Consider the following 18,642-nt stretch of genomic DNA (forward strand, 5'->3'; position numbering starts at 1 on the left):
CTGTGCCTCCAAAGCACCACTACTTTGGTGGGTCCGGGTCTTGGGTTCCCATTTCGGGCGCCATCTTTGTTTGGGGCTTGGTATTCGGCGGCGGCCGCCATCTTTGAGCGGACTCGCGCGCCAAGGGCTCACTGGAGAGCCTATTTAAGGCGGTCCTTTGTGTGGCAGGGGTTTCTACCACCTACCACACTGCTGCAAGCGCGCTGGACTAGCGCGGTGTAAATTTTAACCGTTCCTTCGTTTTCTTTTTGGCTTACTTTTGTGTTTAACTTACCCCTGTTTTAAACTTGCTGCCTCCAGCTTACGCCCCGCTCCACTTACTGCATGTAAAAAGGGCACCTCTGTGCCTCCAAAGCACCACTACTTTGGTGGGTCCGGGTCTTGGGTTTCCATTTCGGGCGCCATCTTTGTTTGGGGCTTGGTATTCGGCGGCGGCCGCCATCTTTGAGCGGACTCGCGCGCCAAGGGCTCACTGGAGAGCCTATTTAAGGCGGTCCTTTGTGTGGCAGGGGTTTCTACCACCTATCACACTGCTGCAAGCGCGCTGGACTAGCGCTGTGTAAATTTTAACCGTTCCTTCGTTTTCTTTTTGGCTTACTTTTGTGTTTAACTTACCCCTGTTTTAAACTTGCTGCCTCCAGCTTACGCCCCGCTCCACTTACTGCATGTAAAAAGGGCACCTCTGTGCCTCCAAAGCACCACTACTTTGGTGGGTCCGGGTCTTGGGTTCCCATTTCGGGCGCCATCTTTGTTTGGGGCTTGGTATTCGGCGGCGGCCGCCATCTTTGAGCGGACTCGCGCGCCAAGGGCTCACTGGAGAGCCTATTTAAGGCGGTCCTTTGTGTGGCAGGGGTTTCTACCACCTACCACACTGCTGCAAGCGCGCTGGACTAGCGCTGTGTAAATTTTAACTGTTCCTTCGTTTTCTTTTTGGCTTACTTTTGTGTTTAACTTACCCCTGTTTTAAACTTGCTGCCTTCAGCTTACGCCCCGCTCCACTTACTGCATGTAAAAAGGGCACCTCTGTGCCTCCAAAGCACCACTACTTTGGTGGGTCCGGGTCTTGGGTTCCCATTTCGGGCGCCATCTTTGTTTGGGGCTTGGTATTCGGCGGCGGCTGCCATCTTTGAGCGGACTCGCGCGCCAAGGGCTCACTGGAGAGCCTATTTAAGGCGGTCCTTTGTGTGGCAGGGGTTTCTACCACCTACCACACTGCTGCAAGCGCGCTGGACTAGCGCTGTGTAAATTTTAACCGTTCCTTCGTTTTCTTTTTGGCTTACTTTTGTGTTTAACTTACCCCTGTTTTAAACTTGCTGCCTCCAGCTTACGCCCCGCTCCACTTACTGCATGTAAAAAGGGCACCTCTGTGCCTCCAAAGCACCACTACTTTGGTGGGTCCGGGTCTTGGGTTCCCATTTCGGGCGCCATCTTTGTTTGGGGCTTGGTATTCGGCGGCGGCCGCCATCTTTGAGCGGACTCGCGCGCCAAGGGCTCACTGGAGAGCCTATTTAAAGTCGCTCCCCTACGCGCAGCGGTACGCGCAGGTGGACGCCCTCGCTTAGCCTGAGTCGTGCCGGAGTCCTGCCCGTCTGCGCCCGTCAGCGTTCCGGAGGCGCCGGGGCGGCGGTGGACTGCGGCCCGGCCGGTCGAGGAGGGAGGATGATCACCAACACCTCGGCGACGTTGCGTGCCATGCAGACCTACTCTCGCTCTTGTCGCTCGGTCTTTCCTGGGCGCTTTAATGGCAAGCGGCGCTGCCCGGTCTGTGGCTGGTTGCCCACTTGGACACCGGTCAATGCGTATAGACCTTCAGAGGCTCGGGTTAAGCACCTCTGCTTGTTGCTGAATACGAGGTCGCTGGGCTGTCACGCTCTGCACTTATTTGATCTTCTTGTGAGGGAAAACCCTTTGTGTCTTCTCCTTACCGAAACTTGGCTGGGAGAAGCGTCGAACCCGGATATTCTCTCTGCTATTCCTCCGGCTTATAACATCTTCCGGCAGGACAGAGAGAAGGGTAGGGGAGGCGGAGTGGCGGTGGTGGTGAGGAAGAATGTCTCCTGTTCGGTTCTCCCTCCGAATCCCATTGGGAGTTCGGAATCCATTGCCGTCACGCTCAGACTGTCCCCGGCCCAAGCACTTAAGGTGCTGCTGGTCTATAGGGCGCCAGGCCCTATGGGCTCCTTCCTGGAGGATCTGCAGATAGCCATTTCCGAGTTGGCGTTGACCACTCAGCATTGCGTAGTGGCTGGCGACTTCAACTTCCATCTCGATGTGACAGGCGACCCGGATACTATTAAATTGCTGGACATAACATCTCCACTGGGTCTCGCCCCATATGTGTCTGGTCCTACGCATGAGAGAGGGCATACCCTCGATCAAGTGTTTTCATCAGTTCCGATTGCTGATGTAGAAACTTTGCCTGTGCTCTGGACGGACCACAGGCTGATCAAGTTTTCTGTGTCGGAGAATGGGCGGCCGGACAACATTGCTCCCGTGTTACCCAGACCAGCCTCGAGAGCGCTGCATAGAGTGACATCTGATATGCTAGAGCAGGCGCTCGTGGAACATCCTTGCCAGCTCTCGGGTGTTCTGGAAAGAGACACGGAGGCCTTTCAGTCGTGGTTGATCGAAAGGCTGGACGATCTTGCCCCACAGGTAGTCCCTCGGTCCACGGTAGTACGGCAATCTGCGCCGTGGTTCACAGAGGCGCTGAGGGTGGCTCGCAGCCAGTGCAAGGTTGCTGAGCGGGCCTGGCGCCTTCAGTACAATGGGGAGGCCAAACTTGCCTATAGGGCGGCTATCAAGGCCTATCACCGGGACATCCTTGGGGCCAAGAAAGAATACCTTGCTAGGAGGATTGAGGCGGCGGCGAACTCCTGTAAGGAGATCTTCACTGTGGTGAAGGAGTTCACGACCCCCAGTTCCCATTCACCCCCGCCAGTATCATCGGAGGCGTGGGCATGTGATCTTGCCAGTTTTTTCACCAACAAGATCAAGGCGATTCAGGCCTCTTTCTCGGAGAGCGTTGAGGAGAGCGGTTGCGGCCCCGGGGCGGGATGTGAGCTACCGCCCACGCCTGTCGCAGTGTTGACAGACTTTCCTGCTGTCACGAGCGAGGCGTCGCGGGTGCTGCTTGCCAGCCTTAAATCAGGTTCGCCACTTGACCCTTGCCCTGCCAAATTTTTGGCTGGGATGGCGGCGGTGGTGAATCCTCTGGTTAATCCCATCCTCAACGCCTCCTTGAGGGAGGGGAGGGTGCCTTGCACCTGGAAGAGGGCGATGGTCATCCCCCTCTTGAAAAAGCCGGGTCTTGATGCCGAGGTCATGGCCAATTACAGGCCAATTTCACTTCTTCCGGCGTTGGCTAAGATCACCGAGAAACATGTTCATGGCGTCTTGTCGAGCTTTTTAGAAACTAACCATTTGCTCCATCCCTCCCAATCCGGATTCTGTCCTAATTTTAGTACGGAAACGGCGTTGTTGGAGGTCTCGGAGATCATCAGGGAGACTTTGGATGTTGGTGGCAAGGCCATGCTAGTCATGTTGGACCTGTCGGCGGCCTTTGACACCGTCCCTCATGCGGCGCTTCTCGCCAGGCTCCATGACATCGGCATTAGGGGGACGGTGTTCAAATGGTTTACATCTTTTCTGGAAGGCCGCCGCCAGACGATCTGGGTCTCGCAGAGCTCCGCCGAGATGCCGCCGTTGGGGGTAGGGGTTCCACAGGGCTCTGTGTTGAGCCCATCCTTGTTTAACATCTTTATGTCCCCTCTGGCGGCGGCGGTGGAGGCGTTCGGGGCCCAGATCGTGTCCTACGCCGATGATACGCAACTCCTCTTTACATGTGGCAAAGATCAGCCATTTGATGGAGAGAGTATTCGGGGCTGTTTGGCCATGGTATTCGATTGGTTCCAGCATAACAACTTGAAGGCCAACTCCAGTACATCGGAGGTTCTATTCCTTGGATGTGTCACTGACCCTGAGTGGCGGCAATGGTGGCCGGCTGAAATGAGCCCTCCGGCACAGTCATCTTTGGTCGCCAAAAATCTCGGGGTTAAACTTGATAATAAGTTGTCATTGAGAGCCCATGTACTTGGTCTGGTTGGAACTTGCTTCGGTATTTTGAAGATGCTCCGCAAGTTTCTTCCATTGCTTTCTGCGGAGCACAGGCGGATTACCGGGCAGGCGCTTATTGGGTCCAGGTTGGATTATGCCAATGCCCTCTTTCTTGGCCTTCCTGATTACCTGGTCCAGCGTCTACAGGTGGCGCAAAATTCTGCTGCCCGCGCGATTTTTGGCCTGCATAGGCGATCGCGAGCTTCAGGGCTGCTACAGAAGCTCCATTGGCTGCCTATCCGTAAGCGGATTATGTTTAAATCCCTTACGTTGATGCATAAGGCATTGTTTGGCTCCGGGGCCGGGTATTTACGGCGCAGGCTGATCTTTTACCGCCCTGCTCGCTCACTGCGTTCCGAATCTCTTTTTACTGCCGTGGTTCCTCGTGTGCGGAAGGCCCGCACTGGGGGCCGCTCCTTCGGCTTCAAGGTACCCCAGTTGTGGAATTCCCTACCACTGGTGTTACGCAGTATTCCTAATCTGCTTCAATTTAGGAAGAGCCTGAAGACGTGGCTTTTTAATGTCTAGCTGCTCTTTTGGTGCGTCTCTTTCTCTTTTTTTTTTTCTCTGTATTTTGTTTCGTGTTATGTTATTACACATTGAGCTGTTTGTGGAAAGCGCCGGGACACTCTGTCGGAGTAGCCGTGCGCTATACAAATTCATTTTAACATAACATAACACTTGGCGTTCAAAAAAACGGTGCGGAAGACGCTGAAGACACTCTCCTTGCTAGAGGATAAGGCGACCTTCTCGCTCAGAGCGCATGCCTAGATGACCTTGGCCACATATAAGCACTTAGCCCCACAACATTACTTTAATCTGGGCTATTCAAAAATACTAAAACAACATTTTTTAAAGTTCAGACTTGGAGTGTTACCAACTACGCAACAGCTCCCACCTTGGAAAAGGGAGCAGGCTTCTACTCTCTGTGGTCTGTGCAACAAAGATCTGCGCGACATCATTCACACAATCTGCACCTGCACGGAGCTGTGTCAAGAAAGGAGACAGCTGCTAAAAATTCCCCTCAATCAAAGAGGTATCAGGACAAGGAGACAAGCTGTCCTGGCATGCTTTGATCCCTCATCACCACAACTGAACACTAGGCTAGTTAAATTTCTCGAAGCAGCTCGCTTAAAAATGCTAAACTGATGGTCAATTTGCAGACAATTGCTCTATGGGGGAAATTTTACTAAGTGACTGGATAAATCTCACAGCGGACTGCATCTTTTTACAGGCAGTAAAGACAAAAAACACCTGGGTCATTAAAACTGTGTTGACACAGAAACGTCTTTTGCAGCTCACGTTGCGACGCTCATGAGGGAGCATGCACTTTTAAATATGGAACATTTTAACATGGTTGTATTATTTGTATGCATTGCAATGGTTTTAAGTAACTATGCAAATAAAGTTTTTACCTTACCGTACCTTACCAGTTCAGGCTGGACTGTTCCCATGAGGCACAGGGTCAGACTGATTTGCATATAGCCATGTCTGAACTGGGGTGGCAGAGTGGGCTAAAGAACGGTGATGGATCAAACCCAGATCTTTTGACTGAGTGTGAGTGTTTGATTGGTTCAGATGCTCCGTTCATCACCACCCCCTTTTGTACCGCTTTGGCCGCCATAAGTGTGGCAGGGTATGCTCAGACGCGAGTCCCTTGCTCACTTTGCCACTGGATTCAAGCAAGCCGGGCTGAAGACAGCTGGAATGCCAGAAACCGGTCCTCGGAAGCTTGTTTCCGGTCCAGGGAAGACATGGCTTGGCAGTTCGGGCTGGACTGTTCCCATGAGGCACAGGGTCAGACTGATTTGCATATAGCCATGTCTGAACTGGGGTGGCAGAGTGGGCTAAAGAACGGTGATGGATCAAACCCAGATCTTTTGACTGGGTGTGAGTGTTTGATTGGTTCAGATGCTCCGTCCATCACCACCCCCTTTTGTACCGTACAGAAGTCTGCAGCATGCTGAAAAGTTATAATAAAGAAGTGTCAGAAGCATTTTTGTTACCTTAGATATTACCAAAAGAGCATTATGTACAACTGAACGACAATATTAAAAAAGTATTAAAAATAATGTCTTGAGTTTTCTTTGTCCTTTCAATGCTGGCAACTTGTATCTTCCTGTCCCAATGGTTGCTTTTTTGTTATGGGGGGCATAAATAACAGGAGGGTGAAGGTCAGTCAGTCAGTTAGTCAGAGTGAGTGAGAGAGTCTGTCAGTGAGAGGGAGTCAGAGAGTGAGAGAGTCCGTCAGTGAGAGAGTCAGTCAGTGAGAGTGAGAGTCAGTGAGAGTGAGAAAGACAGTGAGAGTGAGAAAGACAGTGAGAGTGAGTCAGTCAGTGAGAGTCAGTCAGTGAGAGTGAGCGAGTCAGTCAGTCAGTGAGAGAGTCAGTCAGTGAGAGTGTCAGTCAGTGAGAGTGAGAGTCAGTCAGTGACAGTGAAAGAAAGTGAGTCAGTTAGAGAGTCAGTTGGTGAGAGTGAGTCAGTCTTTTGGCGAGAGTGAGTCAGTCTTTTAGCGAGTGAGAGAGATTCAGTCAGTGAGAGAGACTCAATCAGTCAGTGAGAGTGAGTCAGTCAGTCAGTGAGAGAGAGCCAGTCAGTCAGTGAGAGAGAGTGGGAGAGTCTCCCAGTGAGAGTCTGTCAGTGAGAGTGAGTGAGTCAGTCTGTGAGAGGGAGTGAGTGAGTCAGTGTGAGTGAGTGAGTCCGTGTGAGTGAGTCAGTCAGTGTGAGTGAGTCAGTCAGTGTGAGTGAGTCAGTCAGTGAGAGTGAGTCAGTCAGTGAGAGTGAGTGAGTCAGTGAGAGTGAGTCAGTCAGTGAGAGTGAGTGAGTCGGTCAGTGAGAGTCAGTCAGTTAGAGAGAGTGAGTTAGTCTGTGAGAGTGAGTGAGTGAGTCAGTGTGAGTGAGTGAGTCAGTGTGAGTGAGTGAGTCAGTGTGAGTGAGTCAGTCAGTCATTCAGTGACAGTGAGTGAGTCAGTCAGTGAGTGAGTCAGTCAGTCAGTCAGTGAGAGTGAGTCGGTCAGTGAGAGTGAGTGAGTCGGTCAGTGAGAGTGAGTGAGTCAGTGAGAGTGAGTGAGTCAGTCAGTGAGAGTGAGTCAGTCAGTGAGAGAGAGTGAGTCAGTCAGTGAGAGAGTGAGTCAGTCAGTGAGAGAGTGAGTCAGTCAGCGAGAGAGAGTGAGTCAGTCAGTGAGAGAGAGTGAGTCAGTCAGTGAGAGATAGTGAGTCAGTCAGTGCGAGAGTGAAAGAGTCTCTCAGTAAGAGTCAGTCAGTAAGAGTGAGTCAGTCAGTGAGAGAGAATGTCAGTGAGAGTTTGTCAGTGAGAGTGAGTTAGTGAGAATGAGTCCGTGAGAGTGAGTCAGTGAGAGTCTGAAAGTGAGAGTCTGTCAGTGAGAATTAGTCAGTGAGAATTAGTAAGTGAGAGTCTGTCAGTGAGAATGAGTCAGTCAGTGAGAATGAGTCAGTCAGTGAGAATGAGTCAGTCAGTGAGAGAGAGTGGGAGAGTCTGTCAGTGAGAGCGAGTCTGTCAGTGAAAGTTTGTCAGAGTGAGTGAGTCAGTCAGTCAGTCAGTGAGTGAGAGAGAGTGGGAGAGTCTGTCAGTGAGTGAGTCTGTCAGTGAGAGTGAGTCTGTCAGTGAAAGTGAGTCAGTGAGAGAGAGTGGGAGAGTCTGTCAGTGGGAGTGTCAGTCAGTCAGTGAGAGTGAGAGTCAGTCAGTGACAGTGAAATAAAGTGAGTCAGTGAGAGAGTCAGTCAGTGAGAGTGAGTCAGTCTTTTGGCGAGAGTCAGTCAGTCTTTTAGCGAGTGACAGAGATTCAGTCAGTGAGAGAGAGTCAGTGCGAGTCAGTCAGTGAGACGAAGTGGGAGAGTCTGTCAGTGAGAGTCTGTGAGAGGGAGTGAGTCAGTCAGTGTGAGTGAGTGAGTCAGTGTGAGTGAGTGAGTGTGAGTGAGTGAGTCAGTGTGAGTGAGTCCGTGTGAGTGAGTCAGTCAGTCAGTCAGTGAGAGTGAGTGAGTGAGAGTGAGTCAGTGAGAGTGAGTCAGTCAGTGAGAGTGAGTGAGTCGGTCAGTGAGAGTGAGTCAGTCAGTCTGAGTGAGTCAGTCTGTGAGAGTGAGTGAGTCAGTCTATGAGAGTGAGTGAGTGAGTCAGTGTGAGTGAGTCAGTGTGAGTGAGTGAGTCAGTGTGAGTGAGTGAGTCAGTGTGAGTGAGTGAGTCAGTCATTCAGTGAGAGTGAGTGGGAGAGTCTGTCAGTGAGAGTGAGAGTCAGTCAGTGAGAGTGAAAGAAAGTGAGTCAGTCAGTGAGAGTGAGTCAGTCTTTTGGCGAGAGTCAGTCAGTCTTTTAGCGAGTGAGAGAGATTCAGTCAGTGAGAGAGAGTCAGTGAGAGTCAGTCAGTGAGAGAGAGCCAGTCAGTCAGTGAGAGAGAGTGGGAGAGTCTGTCAGTGAGAGTCTGTCAGTGAGAGTGAGTGAGTCAGTCTGTGAGAGGGAGTGAGTGAGTCAGTGTGAGTGAGTGAGTCAGTGTGAGTGAGTGATTCTGTGAGTGAGTGAGTCAGTCAGTGTGAGTGAGTCAGTCAGTGTGAGTGAGTCTGTGTGAGTGAGTGAGTCAGTGTGAGTGAGTCAGTCAGTCAGTGAGAGTGAGTGAGTCAGTGAGAGTGAGTGAGTCAGTGAGAGTGAGTCAGTCGGTCAGTGAGAGTGAGTCAGTCAGTCTGTGAGAGTGAGTGAGTCAGTCTGTGAGAGTGAGTGAGTCAGTGTGAGTGAGTGAGTCAGTGTGAGTGAGTCAGTGTGAGTGAGTCAGTGTGAGTGAGTCAGTCATTCAGTGAGAGTGAGTGAGTCAGTGAGAGTGAGTGAGTCAGTGAGAGTGAGTGAGTCAGTCAGTGAGAGTGAGTGAGTCAGTCAGTGAGAGGGAGTGAGTCGGTCAGTCAGTGAGAGTGAGTGAGTCGGTCAGTGAGAGTGAGTCAGTCAGTCAGTGAGAGTGAGTCAGTCAGTGAGAGTGAGTCAGTCAGTCAGTGAGAGTGAGTCAGTCAGTGAGAGTGAGTCAGTCAGTGAGAGTGAGTGAGAGTCAGTGAGAGTGAGTGAGTCAGTCAGCGAGAGTGAGTCTGTCAGTCAGTGAGAGAGAGTGGGAGAGTGAGTCAGTCAGTCAGTGAGAGTGAGTCAGTCAGTGAGAGTGAGTCAGTCAGTGAGAGTGAGTGAGAGTCAGTGAGAGTGAGTGAGTCAGTCAGTGAGAGTGAGTCTCTCAGTCAGTGAGAGTGAGTCTGTCCGCGAGAGTGAGAGAGTGAGTCTGTCAGTCAGTGAGAGTGACTCAGGGTGAACACCTGAGCACAGATCCTTATGCTCAAACTAGAATTGGCATGGGTCTACTTGAGCTGATCACTCATGGATGCCCCTGGCTTGGGTCTGATGTGAACCGGGGCAAGAGAAGGACAGTAGCAATGCCGCTCCAGAGTTTGGGCAGGGATGATGATGCAGGGTATGAACACAGCTCTGTCTGTACAAGCAATAACTGGCATGGGTGTTAAGTTGATCAGTCATGGGTGCCCCCGCTTTGGGTATGATGTGAGCCGGGGAGAGGGACTGGTACCATGTGTACTGTAAGTGCTTTGGAAGAAGATCTGCCCCTCCTCCATACCTGCTACACCAATTAAATGGAAATGTATTCTAGCTCCATCCTACAGGGCTTCAGAGGGGGAGACACGTATGTTAAGAAATATCAACACAGTTTTCTAACTCCAGTCTCCGCATCGATGAGTACCCGTTTCACTTCTATATCTAGTCCTAGCCACTGATAGTAATATTAATTGTAATAATAATTGTGGTAAATATACACGCCATATTGATATAATTAATTATATATAAAAAAATACTGCATAATGTATCCCAATGATAGAAGTTAAGTGGTCTAGTAAGCGGTGGGTGCAGCTCCGCTGCTATTAGTAAAATAGACCATTGTATTCCCATATTGATGTGTCGGCTCGTTGTAGGAGTGTATGTTGTCTTCGTTTTAGTACCACAAGTGTGTATGTTAGCACGTCTTTGTAGGGCTGAGAGAGTTCGGTGGAGCTGTGCTCATTTGTAAAACTGGTGATGCATCTTGTGTGATCGATAAATAATCAGCGGCAATGATGGGAGGGGCAGAGGTCAAAGAGCAAAGGTCGCCGAGTGAAAACGTGACGACGGACTATATCTGCGGTGCTATAAATAAACATAGCTGAACTATGCGTTTAGACACGCCTCTGCTGGACTCGTTTTGCTGAACCACGCTCGTTACTGGGTGCGTTGTTTATAAATAGCTTGTTACATGTCACAAGGTGAGTCCCAGCCATAGCGACTCCTAACTAAGGCCAGGGAGTGTAGTGACGTGTGCGCGTTGGAAGTACCAGGCTTCTGATGGGTCACAAGGAAAACAAGGGAACCCTACTCACAGCGGAACCAGGGTGCGTACTATATATCGAAAACAGTGGTTCCAGTGGCACATTAATTGTATAAGCAATATTTAATGCAAAACATAGTATCAAATAACATTATGAGGGTTTTTAGGGGATGTCGGAGGGAAAACCAATAATACTCTTAAGGTGTTAAGAGCATTGTTTTTCCCTCCGACATCCCCTAAAAACCCTCATAATGTTATTTGATACTATGTTTTGCATTGATTATTGCTTATACAATTAATGTGCCACTGGAACCACTGTTTTCGATATATAGGCTTCTGATGGGAGCAAAGGCCTCCGACATGTTACTCCGTTACATTACTCAGTTACTGGTTAAAGCCCGACCTCATGGAAACATTTCACTGGTTTGCAACCCTGGAGTGTTGTAAGCCACGGAATACCCCTGACCATGCCAGAGCCACAAGGCCTGATGCAGAAACAGGCTTATTTGGTTAGGATTTAAACACAGAATTGCGTAAGAAAAGTTAAAGAAACATATTATTGCAACATCGCTAAGCCAAACACTCTCCTTAAAGTAAGCGGAGCCTCATTCAGGCTGCAGTGGGAGAGAGAGGTGGAGGGGTGCACCCGCGAGTGGTGCACGCGTGCGCGCTGAGGATAGCTATTTTTCAAAGCACATACTCGTGCTTGTGGCGCGCCGCTGCGCACTCCCGCAAGCTGTATGCCGCCACAAGCACCAGTATGTGTTTTGAAAAAGAGCTGCACGACGGCTAAAGGTCTCCTATGCAGCGCATGTGCGCTGCGTAGTTGAGACCTAAAAATGTGGTAGCCATTTGCAGAAAGTGGAGAGAACAATTCATTTGTAAGAAAAGGGTGCAATCAGAGCATTTCAGCGCGGTTTCAGTGTCAGAATGAAACAATGGGAAATCTATTTACAATATAAAAGCACACATTTAATTTGGGAGATTTTACAGATGATTGCATAGTTACTTCTTGATTATGCGTTGTCTTAATCTATAAAATGCTTTGTTATATTGATAAAGCCAAAACATAGCTGAATCATGATGTTCTCAAAGTTTTCCTAGTAGCGTAGTCAGGATTTTATAGAACTACAAAGTCAAGTTTTTAAAAGTCAAATTGTGTTCACATCTGATGAATTTTCAAGGGTTTTCTTTTGAGAAACTCAAAAGCAATGAATCAACATCACGTGCTATAAGCTGGTCTTTAATCAGAAAGTAGTACTTTTAACAATCCCACACGTTAAACATTGAATCAGCACCACAGTCGCCTCAAGTGAGCAGGTTATAAAACATAATTAGTGGTGGTGGTTGTAAATGATGGCCTCCATCTGCTATGCACCGTTGGTGCGCTATTCCCCTCTGGATTACTTCGTGCAGGAAGAAGAACCAATTGAACTGAGTTAAGCGATATTTGAAGCTTAAAGGACATGGCGCTGCTTTAAAGGTGGCATCAGGAGTGCGCCTCACTGTGACCAGTTAGAGAGGCAAAGATGGATAATGTTGGGCTGGGCCACCGCTGGAAATCCAGGCTGCAGCGGGACTCCAGAGTCGGCACACTGCCACAAATCTACACTCCTGGGTCAGAATGCTGTATACTGGTTAAAAAGGGGCACAGGCTGGTTCTTTAGAGCGAGACGGTATCTGGGTAGTCGGGATGGAAGTGTGCTGGAAGGTGCACCCAGGGTAGATGGCACAAACCAACAGATCCCACTTTCGAGCCTACAGTTTAATATACATATTTGTTTAAGGTAATTCTACCTGAAAGGTGGTTCTAAAGACATCGAGAATCAACAAAAATTAGAAGGGAAAACACAACTTCTTCCTCCCACATGCAAGATATAATGCGGATGAGGGGGGCAACTACATAGCCCTAAATTATTTTAAAGACAAATGATAATGGTCTGGACATTATGTTGGGAAAGGTGGCCATGGTGGTAAAACGTCCACTGCAGTACAATCACATCATGAAAGTGCAGGATCTGGATAAGGTGGTAGGAGTACTAGATGGTAAAGTGCTTCAGCTGGAGAACAGAACCAGTGGAACAAAATAGACTGTTCAGAACTTGAGTTTCAGGGCTCCTCTAGACTTAGAGCTGTGTGCTTGCTTGAGAGCAGGGTTGAGGAAACTGAAAGCATATGGTGGCAGTGAAACTCTTCTAGTAACTGCTCTGCCACCCCAAGCCGCACCCAGCCCCAGGAAAAAGATGGGCCAACTTAGTGCTGAAGAAAGACCGGCTTTATTGAAAGGTGGTATTAAAGTGGAGAGGAGAATAGTGCTTCAATTCTTCAACTACCAAGTCCAGACCCTGAGAAACAGATCACCCGTGAAGGTTATTCATAGTGACTTGCTGAGCGTGGGTGCGAGGGCATGTGTATGGAACCCGGGTGTAATAAGGTATGGTATGGAGAGAAATCTTACTTTTTGCCAGCATCTACGTGACACAAAACTCTCTAGACAGTTTGAAAAAAGCCTGGGGAGCCCGAGGTTTGGGTTAATTCTATTTTGCTCAACTTGACCCCCTCAAAATAGTCACAGAAGAAAGTGATATGTGTTTAGGGACAATACTTGTGTATTTGCTCTGCAGGCCTCAGTTGTTTGAGGAAGGTGTTTTTTTTCCAATTGCGCCTGCTCCTTTGCCCCTATTTTTCTCTCGTCCACTTCCTTTTACCAAATCAGATGACCTCTCTATTCCCGCTTCTCTTCCTTTTGCGTCTTATAAGAGATAACGAGGACAGAGAAAATTAATTAGGGTATTCTCATTCTGTTTGAAACTTAGGATGTTCGTTTTTTGTCATAGCAGGCAAAAAGTGTCATGAAGGTGTTCTTTTCAACTCATTAATGTAGAAACTGCTTTACCCGTCTGACTGTTGCATTTGAGACAGTAACAAAATAATTAATTCTGAATGTTGAATAGGACTTTAAGTAAACACTATCAAACGAACAAAATAGCATTCTGGTGTTCTACTGCAAAATACAAATGTAACTGGTTAATACTATTCTTAGCGTTAGTAGTTGAACACATAAAATTGTTTTCTTTATATTTATTTTCCTAAAATAATTGTTTAGTATCAATTTCCAAGCATGGTAACATTTAAAAAAAACCATTTTATATCGACATCACAGAACACAATACGACCTCACACAACACAAAACATAAATGTCCTTTCCTTCACTCACATATCATGCTGCATACATAGACTATTAAATTCACCCCTCTTGGAAGCATAATTGCAGTGGCACAAGACAAAGACTATTGAGCCATGAGAGGAGAGTGATTTCAAAACAGATGTGACTTACAATGCAAATTCTGATAATGGGTGCTGGAAAGAAAGTTGGGAGGTGATGAGGAAGAACTCACTGTAAATCTATCTTGGTAAATTCTTCTAGTGCAAAAGGGTTGTTGCATAAGATGACAATTGCTGTGAAAGATACGAAATTTACGGGTATAGAGAATGAGACGCTCATAAGCAGACTAATAAAAACAATAGTGTAAGGCTTGTGGTGTATTATATGGTGTGGTTTTGTGACCTCACCGTGTAATACACTCATGAAACCGTCTTGGGTCCATTTAGGCTAGTTTGTAGAACCTCTTGCTCAACCCTGGGTGGCTGTAGCTTCGAGCAGCACGCCTTAAACAAAGGAACTAGTGTAAAGTATTTAGATGCATTAAACAGAATAAAAGCCACACATCACAAAAGAATAGATGATACTTGTGAGACCTGGCACCATTGGCGTGGGTCTCCCTTCCATTTTTGGCTGTTGCCTCATGTATTTTTGCTGGTGTTAGATGCTTTGGGCACTGTGTCACTGATATCCAGTGCCACAGTGCAAGTGCTCCCTATTGTAAATTGATGTACTAATCAGTGGTTCCATGTTTGGCTATTTGGTGTACTTGTCAGACCCTAGTCCAGTGCACTGAGTGTGCCCAGGGTGTGTAAATCCAAATGCTGCTGGTGGGCCTGCAACACTAGTTGTGCCACCCACAGAAGCAGCCTTGTAAAATGGGTCTAAGGTCTGCCATTGCAGAGTCTGCATGCAGTCTGGTACTGTCATGCTGACTGGGCAAGTGCACCCACTTGCCAGTCCCTAAACCTTCCCTTTTCTTCATATCACTCACCCCTATGGTAGGCCCAGGGCAGGGTGCATTGTAAGTATGAGGTAGGACAAGCCCTGATGTGTGTGGCATGTCCCAATAGTGAATTACAGCCATTTTCGTTTTTCACTATTGCAAGGCTACCTGTTCTCCATAGGCCAGAATGGGCTGTTAGATTATTACATGTTTATAATCTTAACTGTCCCAGAGAACATGGTAGAAATTCGAGTTTAGAATGCCTGAACTCAGAATAATAAAATACATTTTTTAGTAAAGTTTATTTTAATATTCTGTGTTTGCAAATACCACTTTTAGAAAGTAGGTATTTTCTTGTCTAACCATTCAAACCTGCCTCTGCTAGGTTGTGTATTCCTATGTCTGGTTTTGTGAGTGACAGGGCTGGGGAATTCCAGGAGACAGGCTGAGTCACCCAGTGGTGAATAGAGAGAACTGCATCTAGATGGGAGGGAGGAGTTGCACCTGAACCTTGAATAGGGCTGTGCCTGCCTTCCACAATGCTGGCTCCACCCCCTGGGGAGCGGCTGATGTCTCTGCCCTGCACACTGAAACAAGAGAAGGGGTCCTGTAAACAAAGTGCTCCAGGACTGTACTTACCTTCCACAATGCTGGCTCCACCTCCTGTGGGGCATCTGATGTGCATGCCCTGCACTGTGAAAGTTAAAGAGAAGTCTGGTAAACAGAGTGCTTCAGAACTGGTTTGGACTGGGCAAATGCCCCTCTCCCCTCAGAGAACAAAGGATTTTGGGGTATAAATATTGGGACCCTGACCCTATGAAACTAGATCACTTTGGACTACAAGAAGAAAACTTTACTGAGGAGAGGAACCTGAAGAAACTGAGGAGAGACTTTTCCCAAGCTAGAGTACTGCTTGGGGGATTGGCCTGCAGTGGTGGCCTTAATGCCAAAGGAAGAAGAAAGGAACTTTGTGTACATTGCTTTCAACTTATGAAGGATCTCCAAGGGCTTGGAAAAGAGCTTGCCTCCTGCTGAAGTCTCAGGGACAACAGATTTCACCCCCCAGCTCCCCAGAGTTCTTTGGAAGTGCCTGCTGCTGTTTTGGGCCTTTCGAGGGACTGCGTGTCGCAAAGAGCTGGAAGCGCGACCTAACGAGAAGAAGCGTGTCGCCGTCACTGGGCCTGCCGTCGCAACTCCGAAGGAGGGTGTCGCCGCTGGAACTGTGCACTGCATCGCATCAGAGAGAAGCGTGCCGCAACGAAGAGGAAGCGTGTTGCCGTCGCTGCTGCTGCCGTTGCAACCCCGAAGGAGGGTGTCGCCGCTGTAGTTGTCACACTGCACCGCATCAGGAGAAGAATCTCGCAACGAGGACGGAGCGTGTCGCCGTGGCTGTGCCGCATCAGGAGAAGAATCTTGCAACTCCGAAGGAGGGTGTCGCCGTGGAACTGTCGCATTGCACCGCATCGACCACAAGCACCTCGCATCCCCGATAAGCGCGCCGTCGGCGGAGCTGCTGCCGTCACATCTTGGATGTCGCTGCTGTAGTTGTCGCATTGAGCGGAAGCTCCACGCATCGAGGGAGAAGAGCGTCGTCGCTGGAGCTGTTGTCGTCGCATCGTAAGGGTGTCGCCGCTGCAGTCCACACATCGAACCAAGAACTTCTTGCATCCCTGAGAAGCATGCCGCATCTGGAAGATCTTCACGTCTTAATTTCTTTGTATCGGAACTTTGCCGCATTTCCCATCGCTGCGACATTGCTTGTCGTGGAAGTGCAACGCAACCTAAGGTACATTGACGCAGTGTCGCATCTAAGAACGGAACTGAACTAAGCTTAAATCTACCATCTTAAAGTAATCTTATTGTGTATTTTTGTTGTTTATGGTCTTGTGGTAACTCTTTATAAAGTCTACTTATTTTTTATATAAAACCTGGTGTCCATTTATAGTGTTGTCACTGGGTTACTGTATGTGGTCACAACGCCTCTAAAGTAAAGTCCTTCTGCTCGTGCGAAGCTACCAAGGGGGTGAGCAGGGGTTATTTTAGGAGTGTAATTCCCTTATCCTGACTAGAGGAGAGGGTCCCTATTTGTCACAAGTACCTACCTGTGCCAACTAGAGACCCCCACATCTAACAATACTTTTATAAAATTTAGACACCAAAACAAACAAAATCCACATGAGGGTTGAGGAGATATAGGTTTTTTAAATAAACACAAATCTTAGCTTTTTAATCCAAAGCACAAACAAGCATTGGTAAAAGGTACATGTTGGAAACTTTTGGAAAAAAGTTTTAAAGAGCTGTGTTTGAATACTCCGTCCCAGACTGAGTGACCAATTCTGACAGGAATATTTGAACAGCTACCTGGTCACCAAAGCATTCTCAAGGCCAGTTCCACACTTTACAGAAGGACTGTCATAGACTTCAATGGAGTGGACCTGATGCTGAGGTTACAGAATACTGAGAAGGCTGAAAGATGCTCTGGGTGCTGTGCGGTCGATAGGGCCTTCTTGGGGGTTATTCCTTGGTGTATGAGTGAGGGGGGACGACTTGGACCACAAGAGTCCGGGTCCCTCGAAGTCCTCTTTGCACCAGCAGAAGTCCAGTTACGACTGGCCTACCAGTCCCTGGTCATAGCTGGCCTAGCGGTTTCTTTTGGTGAGGGCTAGTGTCAGTCTATGGCGATGAATTTGTACTCTGGTGACGTTCCTGGGTCTGGCAGACTCTGGTGACATTTTTGAGCACAGAGGAGCAGTCTTCTTGGCTGCATGTTGGTGGTTAGTGGCAATTTGAAGAAAGTGGCTACCAACCAGCCAGAACGGGCTACTTCAGCTATTATGGCCCTGGTGCTGGAACAGGAAGTCAACTGACAGACTCTTGAAGTTCACCTTTTCTGTTGGGCTGTGGAGTGACTTTTTCAAAAGTCAGGCACAGCCATCTTTTCACTAGTCCAAGGAGCAGCAGGCACAGTCCAGTGGTTGGTGCAACTTCTCTTTCCAGGTTCAGGGGTCAGCATGACAGTCCTTCTTCGGTACTTTCTCCAATCTAGATGTGATCTGAGGTTCAGGGTGCCATACTTATGCAGAGAAAACGTCATCGGGGGGATGATCGTGGTATAGTCCTATTGTTTCCTGCAGCATTCTGCACGAGGCAACAGGTGGAGGATGTGGGGAGGTTTTGGAATGGGAGACAGTTAAGCAGTATTCAGAGCAGCATAAGTGAGAGGACGTGTGTCTTGTTGGCTATTACTAAAAAAAGATTTTGCCGCTACAACTGAGAGATCATCTCCTTTATATTGGCAAGGAGAAGATGGCTGGAGTGCTGAAACTTTTCAGACACTCACCCTCAGTCACAGATCTGGGTTTAATCCATCATCATTCTTTAGCTCACTTCCCCACCTCAGTTCAGACCCTGCTACATGCAAATGAGTCTTGACCGTGTGCCTCATGGGAACACTTCAGCCCGAACTGCCAAGCCAGGTCTTCCCTGAACCAGAAACACACATCCTGGGACCGGTTTCTGGGTAACACCCTTTATCAGCCAGACTAGCTTGAATCCAGTGGCAAAGTGAGCAAGGGACCCACGTCTGGACATACCCTGCTAACTTAGAGTGAACAAAGCAAACACAAGGAGATTTTGGACAAAGTGCTGCAACATTTCAGACACTCACCACCAATCACAGATCTGGGTTTAATCCATCATCATTCTTTAGCTCACTTCGCCACCTCATTTCAGACCCAGCTATATGCAAATCAATCTTTACCCTGTGCCTCATGGGAACAATCCAGTCCACAACTGCCAAGCCAGGTCTTCCCTGAACCGGAAACAGGCATCCTGGGACCGGTTTCTGGGTAACACCCTTCATCAGCCAGGCTCGCTTGAATCCAGTGGCAAAGTGAGTAAGGGACCCACGTCTGGGCATACCCTGCCTGATTTGCATATAGCTCTGTCTGAACTGGGGTGGCGTACTGAGCTAAAGAACGATGATGGATTCAACCCAGATCTGTGACTAGGGGTGAGTGTTAGAAAAGTTTCAGCGCTCCGTCCATCATCTTCTTGTGTTTGCTCC

The sequence above is a fragment of the Lissotriton helveticus genome, chromosome 2_1, assembly GCF_964261635.1.
Source record: "Lissotriton helveticus chromosome 2_1, aLisHel1.1, whole genome shotgun sequence".
NCBI classification, from domain to species: Eukaryota; Metazoa; Chordata; class Amphibia; order Caudata; family Salamandridae; genus Lissotriton; species Lissotriton helveticus.